General features: G+C 44.2%; 1 long non-coding RNA gene across 1 annotated transcript; it reads left to right on the top strand.

The window, feature by feature from the left end:
* Window positions 1-737: 737 nt before the first annotated feature.
* Window positions 738-5,285, top strand: LOC122234368. The gene is made up of 3 exons (XR_006212144.1): window positions 738-821; window positions 3,906-4,225; window positions 5,219-5,285. It is a non-coding gene; the product is annotated as an uncharacterized LOC122234368 (long non-coding RNA).
* The last annotated feature ends 11,429 nt before the right edge of the window (window positions 5,286-16,714 follow it).

Here is a 16,714-nt window from a genome sequence, read left to right on the forward strand (position 1 = left end):
GTTGGAGGATTAAAAGCCAGAGGAGTTGAGACAGCATAAAAACTGATGGCAGAAACTGGTGAGTGGCAGCGTTTTTCTTTGCCAGAGGTAGGTGTGAAAGTCCTCTGTGAAAGGGCACATACCCAGCACAATGAAAATATACATTGTGCTTTTGGCTCAGTATAAAGCAAGGGATTTTACCTGGTTTCTTTTTTTTTTAATATGAAATTTATTGTCAAATTGGTTTTCATACAACACCCAGTGTTCATCCCAACAGGTGCCCTCCTCAATGCCTATCATCCACTTTCCCCTCCCTCCACCCCCCCCCCCCCCGCCATCAACCCTCATTTTATTCTCAGTTCTAAAGAGTCTCATATGGTTTGGCTCCCTCCCTGTCTAACTTTTTTTTTCCCTTCCCCTCCCCCATGGTCTTCTGTTAAGTTTCTCAGGATCCATATAAGAGTGAAAATATATGGTATCTGTCTTTCTCTGCCTGACTTATTTCCATGAAGCACAGCTTACCCAAGAACTGGAGAGACACCTAAAGAGAAAGCTACCAGCCACTTTGTTCCAGCCCAGTGTCCTCCATCTCTATTTCCAAGAGAGCTGATTTTTGTCAGATAGGTAACACTTTTCCTCCTCTGCCCTACTGGGGAAGAAGTCCTCCTTTTCCTGCTATTATGATCCAAAAGAGAAGCATCCAATGGCAACACGGAGATGACACAAGTTGGGAGAAAGAAGGCTGATGTGTGGCCCAGGAGATGGGTTGGGACAGAATGTGATGGAAAGTGGCCAGAGGATGGAACAAAGGGATGCTTCAGGTTCGCATGGTTGCAAAGGGGGTAAGAATGCTTTGAACCTGAACTGTTCCAAAAACCAGTTATAGAGTCTAGTCACCAACTTTGGCCACAGAGATTGACTACTGGAGTGTCCTACCCACTATGGACAAAGGGGCCAGCCCTGGTGCTGGCTAAGACCTTGATTTTTGTCTTATGATATTTGTGTTCAATGCTCCTCACTGCTGTTTCTTACCAACTTGTCTCCCTGCCATGTTCTCGTGGTTAGGAGATTGGCATATGTTTTAGAAGTACCTAGACCATGGAAATGGGGATTGAGCAGAAAATAGACAGGAATTATTGTTTCGCTAGTCTCTCTGCTGTATTCTTCTTGTTCCACATGCCAAGGATTATTTCTTGGTGGGATGCCAACAGTTCTAGACTCTTTTATCTGTTTTGTATACATAGTATATCTATCTATCTATATAGTATATATATATATATAGATATATATAGTGTGTATATATATATATATATACACACACACTATATACTATATATTATATATACTATAGTATAGTATACTATATATACTATATATTATATATACTATAGTATAGTATACTATATATACTATATATTATATATAGTATAGTGACTAACCCATAGTAGGTACTCAATAAATTTATTTGAATGAATTGAATGTATTTGAATGTATTTGAATGAACTGAATGAATAAAGGAGGTGCAAAGAACCTAAAAAAAGTCCCAGAATCATCAACCCAGGGCTATAAATACCACAAGCCATCGAAAGCAAATTCTCCTAAGACTTCTCGTATTATGGAGTCATGTTGGGGTGGGATACAGGATTGTCATGAAATTTCCCAGATTTTATCCTCCATAATTTCCCATATCTACTTAGAAGTGAAGAAGATTTGTGCTGGATCAATGTGATTCAATGTCTTCGTGTGTAACAAGGAAATAATATCTTTCCCAAAGAGTTTGGGGAGGATTAAAAGAGTTAATACATATAAATTGCTTACCATAGTGCTCAGTGAATGCATTGAGTGTTATAAATGCTTAATGAATGATAGTTAATAATTATTATCAAGAAGCAAGGTATGACAAGATGCCTGTTGGCCCTGCATATTAAGGATCATTAATTATGACCTTTTGGTTAGGTAATTGTGTTCTCCTAAGCGTCTTTCCTCCTGTTGACCATTCATTTTCTTATTTAACCAACTATACAGAGTATCTACTTTGTGCCATACTCTGAGCTAGATTCTGGGAAAGTAATAGTAAACAAGGCAGAGTATTCCCTGATGGTAGCACCCTTGATGCTTCCTGCAGAGACAACATACCCCCATCCCAGGATCTTCCCTTCTAGATCTTTCCCCTTTTCTCTGGTCATGGGAAGATCTAGTCTTTCTGTTACACGATCTGTAATGGCAGAAACTTGACCAGCTTGATTGGTGGCATCCACAACAGGGAAGATGGAGAGCCACTGTTCTTCCTGCTGAAATGCTATTTCCCTAGAACCTTGTTTGGCTCACTCCTCTTCACTTAGAATTCCACTCAAATGATGCTTCCTGGGGAAGACTCTGCATTCCCAGTCCCCTCTACCCAGTCACTATGTGCATCACCCTGTTTTATTTTCTTCATAGAGTTCAATGTCCAACATTATTTTATTCATTTAATTCTTTATATGTTTATAGTCTGTCTCCTTTTCTAGAATATAATTCTGTAAGGTGGGGGGAAAATAAATGTCCTTTTAATAGTTGGTACCATTACACTTAGAATGGAACCTGGTGTATCATGGTTATTTTATACATGTTTATGACTAAATGTTTTTATAGTCTGTCTCCAGACTCCCAGAGTCTCCTTTGGGCATCTCCCAGAGCTTCTGGAAGGTGGAATTTTCTATTGCAAGTTGATAAGGGATTCATCTGACAATAGAGTCAAAGACATCAGCCATAACCAGCAGAGTTGACAGTGTCCTTTTAAGAGCTGGCATGGAACATTTGATAAAAATACAGTGAGAGATCAGAGCACAATGAATCATATTTAGGAGAAAATCTCTTTTGAAAAGCCCAGGGTAGGTCATGTTTTTTTCATGCTTGTCAACTTGGCTGAATAATTTGCTTAAAATAAATGGATGAGAGTGGTAAGTTGCTATGTAAGGAGAATGAAATAGAATCCTTGCTTCATATGCAACATGTCTCAGCCTCTGAAGGGTCTGGCTTGGGTGGTGGTGAGCTTTGCAGGTGGGGAGGTGGTTCATGCATTAAAACAGGTTCAATGTCTTCTTGGCTTTAGCAGAAGATTTCTGGAGCATCAGCACATTAGCCATTTCCAATGCAAAAAGATTTGATCCATCACTGTGGTTGAAAAAAAGCTCTACCTCTCAGATCTGTCAGTTTCTAAAACATGAGCCAAATAAGTTAATATCTTCTCATTGTTGTCTTTATTAAGCCTTTGTTAAACCAATCTTAGATAATGATGTGTTTCCATCAGAGGTCTTTTTAATAAAGTAAGTGTTCCTTTATATAACCTCTCCAGGGAGAATGCTGTGGCTTTGGAAATACAGAGAGCCACGATGTTGAAACTGCAAGCAATAAGGCTAATCCCTACAGTACTAGGCCTGGGAATAACTCAAAATTTGTGGCACAATATTCAGAGGCAACATGCACAGGAAACTAGAGTTGGGTGTCCTTTAGGCCATAGGAGAGTATGGATGCTTTGGTGACTGGGACAATGGGACAACACAGGCTTAGTGCCAGCTTTACCACTATAGGACATTCTGTTATCACTTAGTGGCAAAGCCATGGCCCAGAAACAAATGGAGAAAAGCCACATGTACTGGCCCAGTTCTTTCTGTCTCCACCTGTCTACAAATGGGGATGCAAGGCTCTGGGAAGCCCACATTTGGTTTATTAGCTTGTTCACAGCTTGTTCACCAGAACTACCCTGCTAGGGTAGAGTCTAGACTCCAAAATTATCCCTCCTCCCTCTTTTAAAAAAATCTCCTTGCTATCACCTAACCATTTTGCTGCAAAGAGCTAAAAACTAATTCATACTAATGTAGTAATGACTTATGTAGTAAGTAGCTATTAAGATGGCCCTAATGATCCTTGCTTGCTGGTATTCACAGCTGGTGTAATCCTGTTCCTCGGAGTATGTCGCTGCTAGCCAATAGAACCAATGTTGAAGAAGCCCATGGGACAAAGAACTGAGGATGGTTTCTGGATAATACTCAGCAGCAAATATAAGCTCCCAGTCCAACAACCCACAGAGAACTGAAGCCTAACAATAACCGTTTGAGTTTGGAAGTGGATCCTTCCCCAGCTGAGCTTCCAGATGAGATCCTACCCCTGGACAACATCTTGACTATAGACTTGTGAGACCCTGAACAGAGGACCCTGCTAAGCTGTGCCCAGATTCTTGACCCATAGAAACTGTGAGATAAGAAATGTGTGTCTTTTTAAAGCTACTAAATTTGTGGTAATTTATTGTATAGCAATAGAGAACTGTACAACTGACACATGTATCTGTACTGAGCTAGAGTATATGTCAACAGGCACCTTAACCACAGGTGTACATCTCTGATGGTGAGGCATGGTGGTGGCATGTTGGATAGTCCATGGAATACTGACAAGGAGAGATTATGGCAGTTTCTGGAGCTTGTTTTTGAGGTTTGCTGAAAGAGAACCACTTCACTCAGTTGTATGGAATCTCTGTTTCTTTATTTTTCTCTTCTGATGAAGGCCTCTCCGATTGGACCAATGTCCACCATGCCATTCTACAGAGGCAGATGTGATCTGCCTTCTTGGGTTTTCATGCTGACAGGGATTTGAATGCTCCCCGCTCAGTTGTTTGGCATTTGCTAATCCATGACCTCTCCCTCTTTTCCTCATCCATCAATACTCTTCCTTCTTTAAAATGGAAAGGAACGCTTGGGACAAACCACATGCTGGAGCAGTTAGGAGGATGATCTTTGGAGCTGCATTCCCTGCTTTGGTCACTCATGTCCCTCCTGAGACACCTTCTCGGTATCTCAGTTTTGGAATTACAAAATAGGGTGAAAATCATACCTATCTCCATAGGGTCATTATAAAAATTAAATGTAAATCTCTTAGAACTCAGTATGTAGTACTTAGTAAATACTAAATAATCAGTAAATACTCCATAAGTATTAGAGATTATTGTGGCTTTAACAGATCTTCCCCTGAATGTTTGCCTATTGCCAAGGCTCTGATGATAGAATCCAGGCCTCCCCTCCAGAGGTGATCTTTGTCTCAAACTCATAACTTTTTCACAGAGATGAGGATGCACCTGTGTCCCTGGGTTGCTGTCCCCTTCTAGAACACCCCCTTTACATTGTCCAGGGATATTAGGAGAAACTAGGGCCTCATCCAAGGGCTGTTGCTTACCCCTGTAACTTGGGTATATCATTCTCCTTTCCAGACTTCAGTGTCCTCATCTGTGAGTTAGGACTAGCAGCCTGATATTCCTCCAGGGATTCTGGTGAGACTTACAGGGTGAGAATTTGAAGAGGACTAAGAGGCTCTCTGAGACTCTGAAATGGCATTAGAAAAATTGGAAAAGGAGGCCAGAGTTCAGGGAGAGCCTGAAGCAGGGAGACAGGAAGCATGGAAGAAGACCCCCAGGTTGTATGGGTCCTGGTCATCTCATCCTGGTCCGCAGAAAGAATGGTGATGTCTACTATCTCCCCATCAGGATGGTGGCTGCTTGAGGTAAAGTCTGTATCTCACCCATTTCTGGACCTAGAATGCAGGAAGCCCTTGGCCAATGCTTGTTGAGTGAATGTCCGAGTGAGTGAGTGAGGTTGTACATTTTCCAAGTACCTATGGCCCACCCAGGACAAACACATCCCTGGAAGCTTACAGACTGCTGAGAAATAAAGACCTGGACTGTAGGCTTTCTAGTCTGGACTCAGGTTTATTCCTGCCTTATTGAGGGCACACCATGATTTTCATTCTGGCAGTGAGCTTGTGGCTGTCTGAGCCCCTATTCCAGAAGGCAGTGGGTGAACCAGAGAATTTCATCCACTTCTGCTCCTGGGCAGAGAGAAAGGGAGTCATTCTAGCTAACCAGATGCCAAGGCCATTCTCAGTCTGATCAGGGTGTGTTCACCTGCTCAAGTGGATGTTTTGATGGTGATATCTGCTTCAACTAGTTACCCAGTACATGAGAACCTGGGATTTCCAAGTGACAGTCCAAGGTCAAAAGGAAGGGTGTCCCAAAAAGCCTGATAGAGGTCTCCAGTGCCTCTGGAATCCCAGGAAGAAGGCCTGTGATCCTGCCCAGACCTGGTCACACTGAACACCACCTCCCATAGTTACACCAATGGTCCTGGGGGAACATGGTATGTTGGTTCCTCTGTGTTCCTGATGCCTGGGGCAAGAATGAGTCAGTGCTGAATGTGGAAATAAGTCAGTGAATTACTAACTGCATAGAAAGGTGTGTGGAGGAAAAGAACTTGTGTGTTCTGGGAGAATCCATAGCCTGGAAGTTGGGAGACCCTGCATTCTGCATGACCCAGGCCAATTACTTCTCTTCCTCTGATTGTTGATTTCATTCTCCATAAAGAAGGGAACCAGCCTAGACTGGGTCACAAACTGGGGACTCACGGTGCCTTCAGGTACTTAATGTGTTCTGTTTCCAGCATTTGGATTTTTAAAATATAAAACTTGTGTGCATTTAGGTATGGGACACATGCTCTCCCCCTGTCCACAATAGTACTTAATGTCTTGCCTGCTTTACATGTTTATGTGACCCGCTTGGTCCCCAAGGGCATCTGAGTTTGCTACCCCTGGTGCCAGGACCCCCTAAGGCATTTTTGCTTTGGCATGCTAGAATTCTATTAAAATAAGAGGGACAGCAAATGGAGTAAAGCAGAAAAGATGGGGGGGCAGAGGGAGAGACAGGGAGAGAGAGAGAAGAAAAAGGAGAAAGTGGGTTGGGGGAGGAGAAATCTGAAGTGAAGGTAGATGGGAAGGAAAGTTCTGTTCAAGACTTCCCCCAACCTGTCCCTTGGGTCAAAAGAAAACCCAAGGCTCAGAAGGAAACGGCATCAAAAGAAACAAGAAAATTCTGGAGTGGGAGAGACCTCCATTCCCCAAGCTCTCAGACACTACCCAGGGGGTCTGACCATAGGTTGGGTTTGGGGGATCCACTCATTTCTGCTGCACAAGGACTTCTTCTCCCTTGGGGGTCACACAACCCCTCAGATTTGACTAACCTTGGGAAATGGCACAGACCCTGTCTTTGGAGCTACTCATGGCTGTGGGGGTCCAGGCTGTTTCCAGAGCCAAACACAGGAGGAGCCCAAGCCTGGGATGGCCAGGGCCCAGAGGTTCTGCAACCCTGGCTGTGGTGCTGAATTATTAATGTTCATTTCAGTTATCCTTTGGTTCAGCAGAAATATGACAAAGCAATCTCAGATAATGAAATCACCCACATTTTCTGCTGTTCACAGCAGGCTTTCGGGGGCAAATTCTGCTCCCACCTTCACAGCACTGATTGAGTTATACATTTGTGGTTGGGGGGCGTAACTCTGTGTTATTGATCGGTGTGTAGTACATAGATTAGAGTGACCTGAGACCCTTCTTTCAGCTGGTCAGCAACTGCTCATTGTCAGCAGGTGGAAGAGGAACCTTTACAGAACAAGCTACTGTCACTTCAAAGATGGTTTCTGGAGGGGGGGTGGTGGGTGTCTGGAGGCCAAGCAGCCCTGGTCTAGTCTGAAAAATCTTCATTGTTCTCCCTGCTCCTCTCTCTCAATTTACCTGTCACTGAACACTCACCGTCTGAACTGTGCCCTTTCACAGCATCCTAGGACTCATCTAAGACTCATATAAGCACTTTTATAGGAGGAGAAGGGACTCAGGTTAGAGTTCTGTTGCTTTCTTTTTACTTCTTTCCCTTCTTTCCCCTCTACTATCTCTTCATGACCCTTTGATGCTAATTTTTAAAAAAATTTTATTATTTTTTTAAAGTTTATTTATTTGAGAGAGAGAGAGAGAGAGAGAGAATGAGTAGGGGAGGGGCAGAGAGAAAGGGAAACACAGAATCCGAAGCAGGCTCCAGGCTCTGAGCTGTCAGCACAGAGCCTGACGCGGGGCTCGAACTCATGAACTGTGAGATCATGACCTGAGCTCAAGTCAGATGCTTAACCAAATGAGTGCCCCCATTTTTTTTAAGATCCCAAATCCAAAAACCAGAAAACTAAAACTACCATCATTCACCCAAAGACTCCAGGACCCCAAATCATGTGTAGCAGATTTTGCTAAGGGAATGAATCTGGCACTCAGTCATACTTTATTTCTTCAAATAAGGTAATCAAGTAACCTCTTTCAGGATTGAACATATCACCTGTAGTTGAATGTATTTTAAAGTTAGGAATATCACATAATGATCTAGAGGGATGGTTTCTCCTGCAATATCAGATTATCTGATAATAAAACTTAATGTCAGTATGTTTTACTTTTTTCCAGTTCTTTGAACATTGGCAATGTATGCAACTTTAGAAAACTGCTTAACTAGCACCCATCATTCCCCAAAACCAAAAGGAAGGCAGAAGAACTTGGTGGGGTTTTCCATAAATATAAATGGAATTCATACAATACTGTCTCTTGAGGTGGTTGTCTTCAAAGTGTTATTTCCTTTTGAAATATTAATAGCTGGTTAACCATTGTTCATAGACCTTAAATTACTCAATTTTAAACCTCTATAGGAGATAAGAATATCACAACCCAAAGAATAAAAATATTTTCCTGATCTAGATCAATGTCATCCTGGAGTGAGGAGCGTATTAGTCAGGGTTATCCAGAGAAACAGAACCAACAGACTAAAAATATTTATTATAAGGAATTAGCTTGCACAGTTATGGTAGCTGAAAAGTTCCATGATCTGCTGCTTGCGAGCTGGAGGCCCAGGAAAGCCAGTGGTATAATATCAATTCAAGCCTGAAGGCCTGAGAACCGGGGAAACCAATAGTGTCAGTCCTGGAGCAAATGCAAGGGAAAACCAAAGGTCAAGTGGCCAGGCAGGGCAAATTCTTCCTTCTCCTTTTGCTCTATTCAGGCACTCAACAGATTGGATGAGACCCAGCCATACTGGCAATGGCAATCTGCTTTATGCAATCTACTGATTCAAATACAAATCTCATCTGGAAACACTCTCACAGACTCACCTGGAATAATGTTTATTCAAATATCTGGGTACCCAGTGCACATAAAATTAACCATCAGAGGGGGTAAAATCAAACTGAGGAAAGGTGTGGTGTGAAGCAGACGTATCTACTCAGAAAAGCTGCCATGGGTCAGTCTCATGGTGCTTTTGTTCTCCTGTTGGCATTGGGTGATACTTGGTAATTGTTTGCTATGCCATTCACGTTGACTTTGGAGACTTTCTCAATTTTCCTTTGTGTCTTAACAAATCCTGATTCCTTAGTCTTGAGACTCTCTCTTTCTCAGGCTCCCTTAGTCCTGTAAGGCTAGAGACACCTTTGTGGGTATGGGTCCTGTATGGCTAGAGACACCTTTGTGGGTATGGGTCCCATAAGGCTAGAGACACCTTTGTGGAATGGAGTGGTTTGAGCTCCATCATGTCTCTGGCCAGAGTCAGGGCTGAGCAAATTGTTTTACACTGAGGCCAGGCTTGTGGGTTACAGTATCCACCTTACCTCATGAAATGGGAAGACAAAACAAGAACAAATACACAGAACATCATCCTTTTAAAAACTCAGGACTAGATCTTTGGCTCCCTGACATTTTGTGCCCCAAAACACCCTGGCAAAGACTCACACACACAGAAAACAAGGAAAGACAACTACCACAAAAATTTGGGAGCACAGCTCTCTTGGAAGAATCTCTTTAGAGGTCATCTTGTCCAGCCTTCTGTCTCCAGACAGATTGGCCCTGGCCCCACCTCAGAATGGTAGAAACCTTCCCACTTCACTTGGCCTGGACCCCTGCCTCCTCTACAAGTGCCCTCAAAGGTCATGGGGTAACACATCCTTCTGATAGCAAAGCCCTGTGGTTTGTCTTTAGGCTATGAGTTGCAGGACTAGTCCCTCAGAAGCCCCTCTCCTGCTTCTCCCTCCCTGGCAAATGTCTCTTTATCAGTTGTCCATGATCAGCTTCTCAGAGCACCTCTGGCTTTTATTTTCTCCCCATGAGCATTGTCTATTTGTCCAATTCATCCCAAAATAGCCCAGCCCAGCCATCCCATAATACCTCCAACCCGTGTCACTCAAAACAGGAGCCCTGCAGGAGCTCTGAGCTCTTCTTCCTGTCCTTTCTCTGCTTTAATAAGCACACCCCGGGCTTTAGTCAATGCCTTTCCTCCAGATTCATGAGTTGGCTGCTTCTGCAGTGGGCCCTACATCCTGGCAGATAAATCTCCCCCAGACCTGTCAGTGCAGATGGAGGGAAGCGGCTCAGCCAGGCCCTCAGAGAGGTGACTGTGGAGATGCCAGATTTATCACCCATTCTGTCCCCTAGGGAGTGACCTCCTTGACCTTCAGTATAAAGTGGGGGCCAGGGTGTGTTTTCTGCTGCAAGGACCTAGATGCCAAAGGCACTGCCTCCAAAAATGCCCTCCCCACTTGTCCTTGGTGACAAATGAAGAGCCTGGTTAATGGAAGATGGGAGGTGAGGGGCTCTTTAGCTCAGCAAGGAAGGAAATACTTTGCTGGCCTTGCGGGGGACTTGCTGGCCTTGCGGGGGACTTGCTGCCATTGGAGGGAAACATGCTGATTTCCAGCCCCACTCTCCAGGGTCACTCTGGGTTAATTTTAGCTGCTTCCATGCCCCTGGATGGACCACACATTTTTCCTCCTTAGCCATGTCCAAGGCTCTCTTCTCACGCAGCCCCAGAGCCTGCCCAAGCAAAATTGAGACATGTGCTTATGACAGTGTGTTTCCATGAAGACAGATCGCTCTCTCTCCAAGGTCAAAGCTCCCGCTGGCCAGGCTCTTTGGCAAACGATTCGTCAAACAGGGCGGCGGGCAGCAGACAGCCAGCTCACAGGCCCCTGGCCGGTCGACTCGTCAAAACCTTTCAGAGGATTATTGTGCCCTGTAGAACTTTTCTCCTTCCACTGTCTGTCTGTGCCTCCCCTGCCGGCCCCCCAACACAGAGGGATGAGTTGGCACAATATCGGAAATTATGACAGGGACCCAGAAGGCAAAACAAATCCTTCTGCAGAAATTGGGAAACTTTCTCAGTCATTTTGCAAGGCAAGAGCCACGGTCCCTTGTGAGGTTTAAAAAGGCAGAAAAGCGAAGACATCACCTGCTGTGCCTGTCCATTTACTTGTCCGTCTCACACACCTGCAAGGGAGCCTGACTCTTGTTCTCCACAAGCCCATAGCACAGTGCTGGCTTTTGTTAATTTGTTTATTGACTATTAAACTGCTATTCATCTGGCACTGAGCACATGATTCCTACCTTCATTGAGCTTGCCATCTTGTGGAAGGTATCACACTCTAAGGAGGCGAACGACATAAATGAAAGATAAGGAATTGGTAGAGTGTTAATAAAATTATTCTTGTAGGTAGCCTTCAAAATGGAACCCAATGATCCTGCCTTCTGTAATACCCTCCCCTCAAGTGTAGCCTGGGCCTAGTGACTCACTTCAAAGTGATGTCACTTCAAAGATTATAAAATGACCATGACTTCTGTCATGCTTGTCACCAATCTCTCTCTCTCCCTCTCTGAGCCTGAACTCTGATAGGACCAGCTGCCTTGTGAGTGGAGCCCACATGGTAGGGAACTGACATCTGTGGCCAACAGCCAGTGAGGATCCACGTCCCATCAACAGCCTTGTGAGTGAGCCTGGAGGTTGTTCCTTCTCTAGTCAACCCTTGAGATGACCATGACCTCAGTCAACACCTTGATGTCAGCCTGTGAGAGACCCTGAGCCAGAGGACCCACCTAAGCACGGCCGGATCTCTGAACCACACAAGCTATGAGATACTGAATATCTGTTGTTTTAAGCCACTAAGTTTTGGTGTGATGTTTTACACAGGAATACTATCTAGTGGAGTTTTGGAATAGCAATTTATAGAGGAAGTCCTATTGAAGTGGGATGAACAGGAAAGGCTGCTCTGAAGACATCACATTTAAGGTAAGAATTGAAGGATAGGGAGCACCAGCCATACGAGGAGCTGGAAGAATAGCATTCCAGGCAGAGGGAACAGCATGTGCAAAGGCTCTTAGGCAGGAAAGGGCTTAGATTATTTTCAGAGCTTTGGTAACAAAGTAGTGCCTGGATGTTAAACTAACCCCTTTATTTTTCACTATCTTTCTTTCTCAGCTCCACCTTGAAAGTGGACAGTATCTTCCCTGCCACATTGCTGGGGAGACTGAGGCACAATGATGTACAGTCACCAGTCTAAATTCACACAGCTAGAAAGGGGCAGGGTTTGGAGTCAAGCCTGAGTTTTCCTGAATCTAGAACCCATGTGGTCATTCTACCTCTCATTACTATGTGACTTCACTCAGCTACTTCTCAGACATTCCCCATTCTCCTGTTGTTCTTGGGACATGTGGTTCTTGTCCTGACATAGCTTACAATTTGGAGGGAAAGACAGATGATGAGAAATACCATTTTTTCCAGGGCTTTACTCCTTTGTTCCTCACACAAACCTTGTGAAGCAGCTGGGGGTGGGGAAGGGCACCATGATTGTACCCATTTACAGACACGGAGAGTGATATTCAGAGGTTATGAATGGTCAGCAAAAGGCAAAATGAGATCTTGACCCCAGGGCCTCTGACTCAGAATCTCACATTCTTTCTTCTATCCCCCACCATTGTGATGTACACAGGAGCTTTTGAGAAGGGTGGAGAGTCCTTTCTAAGGCCTAGAACACCCTCTTTGTAACCCTGCTCTAATATTGGACCTGATTGTGGGTTGCTCCAATTATGGTGCCTGTGTGTATGACAATTCTCACAAAGCTACTGAATGTGGAATAATTATGTATGTCATGTGAATGTCCTTACCTTTACAATTTTCACCACAGGCTCCCTTTAAATAAATAGACTTTCTGGTTCATTACTCTTCAGAACTCAAAGAATAATCAAAATTTGCAGGACTGCGTGCTTATGGCTCTCAAGGGCCCTTCACCTTTTCCCAACTACCTGCCCACTACCCTTTTAATCTTAATGTAATCATGACTCTCTTGGAAAGGCCTAGCTGGATTTCCAGTTGGAATTAGGGTTCCCCTATTAATCTCTTCCACAGCACCTACGCATCTCCTTTTCGATCTTACCACCACCTGTAAGTCTGTATCAACTCTGGTGTTCATTCACTCATTGTTGTCTCCTACATTCAGCCGCAAGCCTCATGCAGGTAAAGCCAGTATATTTGGAGCTTACAGTAGCCTAGCATAGTGTTTGCAGACCCAGTGAATTTTGTTAAATTAAAGATGCCATTGGACTCACCACAAACACTGTCTGTGTCACACTGCCGAGTTGTGAGCACAGGAGGGTGGAAGGAATATTATTGGAGTAGAGGTAACATTGCTCATGAACGCCTGAGTTTAACAACAAAAGTGATTATTGTAGCTGGTATTTATTGAGTGCTTAGTGTGTAAGTGTTTCACAGGTATCACCTGTTAAGTGGTTTCAAGGAATAAGTTAGAGACAGCTATTTTGCACACAGATATTCTCACGTGTAAGTGATAAGATGACTGACTTGTTCTCATTTGTCCATGACTGCCTCATTTTTAAAACTGAAAATCCAGCCTCCTAGGGAGCACCTCAGGTTCAGGCAAAACAAGACGGTCGGTCAACCTAGTGAGGGAAAATAGTCACTGGACTGTTGCCAGCAAAATAGGATTTATAACAGAGAAGGGAGAGAGGAGAGAGAGAGAGAAAAAAAAAACTGTGGGTTTGGGAACAGTGAATCTTCTTTGCATTTGGCAGGGGGTGTTTGTGTCGGGGGAAGGAAGTAGTAAATGGGTTAGTTAGCAGGTAGAAAAGAGGCCAGGCTGGGCATCCCGTCCTTGAGCAGGACAGAGAGGGATATTAAAGAAAACAATTTTAATTGTTTAGCATTTCTGCAGAAAACTTGAGCAGTGAATGTGGTGGGCCACTCCGGGTCCTTCATCAGTACCCTCACTAAGTTAGCCAGCTCCTCAGCATTTCCCTTCTGAGAGGTGCTCAGTAGTGTGTGCTGAGTACCATAGTGCAGCATAGTCACCAGGCTTTGGGAATGCAGAGCCAGGGAGGCCTCAATTCCAAGACTGGGGAGAGGAATTGGCCTTTGGGGAAGAGGTGTGTTTATTCCCCTGTGTTTTGTGTGGAAAGCCTCACCTGTCAGTTACTTGACCCAAAAAGATGTTGCTTTTGGTCATCAAAGCATTCCCGGGGGCTCTAGGTGGTGTTTCTGGAACTTGTGGTCCCTTGGGGGAAGTTCTGTTCATTCACATCATGGCACTGGCAGGTGAGGGTTGTTTGGTTCTGAATGAAAATTCTAGACACCTGTAATGGTTGGGTGCAGAAACATTCCATGCTCTCAGGCAGCAGATAAAGAAGTGTGAAAATGAATTTCTCAATGACTTGAAAAACATCCTGAGTCCTTAAGGATGAGGGGTATTCTTACATATAATGAAAATTGATCCCATTCTTGTGTGGCTCTCAGGGAACCCAGGAGGCAAGGGAGAATGTTTTCTAATGGGTGGACATGGACAGGAAGGCAGAGCTCTCCACTTGACTGGAATCACTCACTCATCTTTGCTCATTAAAATCCACTCTTGGAGGACCTGGTTGGCTCAGTTGGTGAAACATCCGACTCCTGATCTCAGCTCAGGTCATGATCTCATAGATCGTGGGATCAAGCCCTACATCCGGCTCTGCAGTGACAACAAGGAGCCTCCTTGGGATTCTCCCTTTCTCTCTGTCCCTCCTCCACCCCTGAACTCTTTCTCAAAATAAATAAATAAACTTTAAAAAATCCACTCCTTTCTTAATTCTTTCATTTCTGTCAATTCATTCATTTATTAGTTCCTTTATTGCTCCATATTCATGGCTACACTTTTTCATTTGTGCTCTTCACATCCCCTTCTTGTAAGTTTTTACTGAGCACTTACTGTGTGTTCACAGTTGTGCTGGGGGTTCTGGGTCAGAAGGGGTTGCTGTCTCAGGACACTCTCCTTCTCCCTGGGGTGATAGATAGGTCCCTCATAACCTCATAACCCTAATCCAAGGTCAGAGTTCTAGTGGCGGATGTTAGACCATGCCCACTTGGGAACATTGGTCACCAGAGATCCATAGAGGACTCCTGGATGCTCCCAGAGTCATGGGGAGCCTCAGTACAGTCCATGGGCCTTTTGAATGTGCCTCTGGGGATTGGGCCCTGGAGGGTAACCAGTAAGGTTGTCCTGGCCCCAAAATGGATTTTCTCTTGGCTGAGTTGTGTGGAGAAGGCCAGGTTTCCATTTCTTGGGTTTATTGGCCATGTTTACAAAGTAATGATAGGATCTAATTATATGGGTGGCCCAGGCCTCCTTTGTGTGTCTGCACAGCCCAAAGAATCCAAAGGCTCCAGAGATAGTATTTTACTTCTCTCACATTTCTCAAAATACAGGGGACCAAACCAAGTGGGAGCTCAGAGACCAGGCATCAGAATTCCAAGGCAGGTGGGCCAAGGCCAGGTATCCCATTTCCCTGTGCCCTGCTGAGCACTCAGCTGTGCTACAAACCAGTCCTAGGCTGACCATCATGGGGGACCTACTAGAGAAGCAAAAATTCAGCCCTTCCTCTTAAAAGATGCAGGAAAATAGCATGAAACACAAACATAACCCATGCCTATATACTGTGTACAAAGTGCTTTACTATTTACCAAAAGCTTTTAAGATCATTGTTCTCATTTGAGCTTCACTTGGGCTGTATCAGGAGGTGGAATATTATTATTTTCACCCTACATGTGAGGAGAGTACTTGGATTATGCAAACTCACACAGCTAGATGGCAGAGTCACAATTTGAACCCAGGCTTGTTTGTGTCAGTGCCATGAGCCCACACCACAGTGTGTATGTAACAGGTGAGAGCAGGGGCATAGCCTTCTTAGGGGAATTTGGAGAAAGGAGAGGTCATTGCAGCTAGGTGTAGTCAGGGGAGGCCTCTTGGAGGGCAGGCATTTCCCTTACGTTGAGGAGTTAGCACTGTTCATGAATTTATCTTTCCTGTTACCTCCCAGCCTCTTTAATGAAACAGGGAATGGAATTCACCTGCTGACTCCAACCTCTGGGGAATGGAAAACTTTTATTCCTCAGTGATTTTGAGACCCAGGCATGAGACCTGAATGGCTCAGAGATTTTAATCATTCAACAGGCAGCTTTGCCTAAGAGCAGAAATAAGAACTGATGCAGAGTCCTCTTTATGGGTAAATATAATTAGCCTGGCTATTATACTCCAAATCCTCCCTAAGCCCACATGCTCAGGCAGCAAAAGGAACCTGCTGGCTTTTGGTGACTCTGAAAACCAAGAATCTTTGCTGGGGACGCAGTAATTTGATTTATCCCAGAAACAGGCCAACATTACAAGGCTGGGTTTGCCATTTCAATATGCAGAGATTAATTTACATGCAGAGCTAATTAAGCAACTGAAACACCCACTAATTGATTATTACATGAAAACGAACACATCAATTTGGAGAAATACACTCTACAAGGTTGCACAATATTTGCAAACTTAATTGCCAAGTGGAAATTCCTCTTCTAGTGGCTAATAAATTTAACCAATTAACCTTTGCTGGGGTATTCTTTAATTCCTTGAGTCCAGCAGCACTTGTCAGGAAAGCTTTGGTCTTCGTCTTTTCAAACTCAAAGTCAGAAGAGACAGCAGCTCTAGGCTGGCTTCGGCACTGAGCATGGGCGTGGAGCATATTGGGAGCTCATGACAGATGCCTCAATACATATCCAAAGAGTCTA

The sequence above is a fragment of the Panthera tigris genome, chromosome E2 (genome assembly GCF_018350195.1).
Source record: "Panthera tigris isolate Pti1 chromosome E2, P.tigris_Pti1_mat1.1, whole genome shotgun sequence".
NCBI lineage: Eukaryota > Metazoa > Chordata > Mammalia > Carnivora > Felidae > Panthera > Panthera tigris.